At 41.2% G+C, this 2,399-nt stretch overlaps 1 pseudogene across 1 annotated transcript; it reads right to left on the reverse strand.

Moving 5' to 3' along the window:
- Positions 1–303: 303 nt before the first annotated feature.
- Positions 304–794, reverse strand: LOC128584345 (immunoglobulin kappa variable 1-27-like; annotated as a pseudogene). Its single transcript, XR_008379677.1, has one exon. The product of XR_008379677.1 is annotated as an immunoglobulin kappa variable 1-27-like (transcript).
- Positions 795–2,399: the final 1,605 nt, after the last annotated feature.

Here is a 2,399-nt window from a genome sequence, read left to right on the forward strand (position 1 = left end):
CTACAGTGCCTTCTCATTTGGCAAGGTTCTCATAAACCTTGATTAATGCCATGACCTAGAGCATCTGTTGTTGTAATAATCTCATTCCTTAATTAAATCAAGAGATGTATTCTCACGTCTGTGCTACAGGGGCTGAAGAAGAGGAAAGAAAGTTATCAGAGGAGTTGCCTAACCCCTAAGTTACCAAACCTTCCAGTGACTTTCAGAGCATGGCTCCCTCTGAGAAATGCCCTCAGCAGATGGAGGCACCAGGAGTTGCAGCTGGGGCAGCCCAGCCTCATACACCTGCTTCCCTGGGGTGGTTTATCTTATGACTTGTGACACTGTGGGAGGCCAATTGTAATACTGCTAACAGTAATAAGTTGTAACATCTTCAGCCTGCAGGCTGCTGATGGTGAGAGTGAAATCTGTCCCAGACCCATTGCCACTGAACCTTGATGGGACCCCATATTGCAAAGTGGATGCCAAATAGATCAGTAGCATGGGGGATGTCCCTGGTTTCTGCTGATACCAGGCTAAATATTGCTAATGTCCTGACTAGCTCCACAAGTGACACCAACAGAGATGGAGACAGGGAGGATGTAGTCTGTGTCATCTGGATGTCACATCTGGCACCTGAGATTGGAAACAGGGAAACAAATATTGTCACAATTAACCATGTTATAAGATGACTTCCCTGAGGACCCAGGCAGGACTGTCCACATGGGCTGAGTAAATCTCTGGTGTTTTCCCTCCTTAGCTGGGAGCCAGAGCAGCAGGAGGCCCAGGAGCTGAGCGGGGGTCCTCATGTCCATGCTGTGTCCTGTCAAGAACTGATGCCTGCACCAGTGACCAGCCTATTAAGTGTCTAGGGCAGGGGGCTGTGCCCTGCAAACATGCAAATCAGCAGGGGGTGGGCAGGCTGGGCACAGCTGCAGGGCTGGTTCATCTCAGCGACTCAGTACAGGCCCAATGACGCCTGGTGTGCCAGGACAAAGCAGGAGAACAGAGATTTACTTGTAGAGAATGTCTTTCTCCCTGGGGCATATTTTGTTACAAAGGAAATTTTGGGCATGTGTTGCTAAAACCTGAAGTGAGTTTGCCGATAAGATGGACTAATGTCTTTCATAGCTATATTGGAATATACTGATGAGAAGCTTGACTGTGAGGAATGTGTAATACATTCAGAGGCTGGAGCTGTTAGCTGTTCAACATGCTGTCAAATGGTTCCCAGTGTAGGGGAGGATACTTTGTGAAATACTAAAGTTCCTTAAATACTAAATTATGTTTTAAAATAAATTGTTATGTGTATCACTAATTTGTTTCTTTTTTTTTTATTTTCACATATACATGTGTTCATTAGGTTTCCACTTTTTGTCTTCACAAAATTAAAAAGGCTTAAAATTTAACAATAATAACAATGTTTAAGATAGGGACCAGAAACAAAACCTCACAAAGAACAAACAAAGACAAATACATTCAGAAAAGAAATCAGATGATTGCTGCAACAAAGTATTAAGCAATAATAATAATAGTAATGCAAAGAAAGTAGCATTCACATTGTCAAACAAGAGTATATCGATTATAGAATGTTTTGACTCTGAGGTTCAGTATGGAGTCATCAATTAACTACTTTTTTCCCAAAGTATCAAAGAATAGACAACTAATATTTATAAATACAGATAAAATATAATTTCAAAAAATAGATCATGCCAAATCTTATAGACATCAGAAAAAGAACAAATACTTCAAAATCATTCTACTTAATCTGGATACACCGGATATTAAAATTAGAAAAAATATATTATTATAAAGGGTAAATTACAAGCATAATTCACTTATAAATGAGGATGCAGTATGCTGTATCCTAAACAACATATTAACAAGTTGAAGTAAAAATTAATGTTTAAGTAATGTACTTTAGTCAAAATTGAATCCAATTTATGTGAGCACTTTGGTTATTAATACCTTTAGTGTGGTGGTTTTCTTCTCAGTTGCTAGTTGGCCATAAGCTGTAACAATGGTGAGCTATGTGTATGGGCAATTCCCTGTCTCTCTCTAATGAGGGAGGATGGAGGTCTTTGAAATCCTTTCTGCTTCCCCAGCCATGCACAGCCTTCTGTGCAATGACATTGTGCTGTCATGCCCAATTTAATGTTCTGAGACAATAGGTGGTGCTTGTTGGTGAGAAATCAACTTCTCCTTATATGATTAAGTACAAGCTGTAAAGGGTTGTGCAAGTTGACTTCCCTGCCAGTTGGTGGTGCTTGCCAGAATGAACCAACTGCAATTTTGTTTGGGGGAACCTGTGCCTGGCCCTAGTCCCATAGGAGGAGGGTTCCAAGAACTTCCAGATGAGTCCTTATTTTCCACCACTGCAGAGACAGGTGGGGGAGTTAGGCTCCATGGAATAGGACCTG

The sequence above is a fragment of the Nycticebus coucang genome, chromosome 4 (genome assembly GCF_027406575.1).
Source record: "Nycticebus coucang isolate mNycCou1 chromosome 4, mNycCou1.pri, whole genome shotgun sequence".
In the NCBI taxonomy this organism is placed as follows: domain Eukaryota; kingdom Metazoa; phylum Chordata; class Mammalia; order Primates; family Lorisidae; genus Nycticebus; species Nycticebus coucang.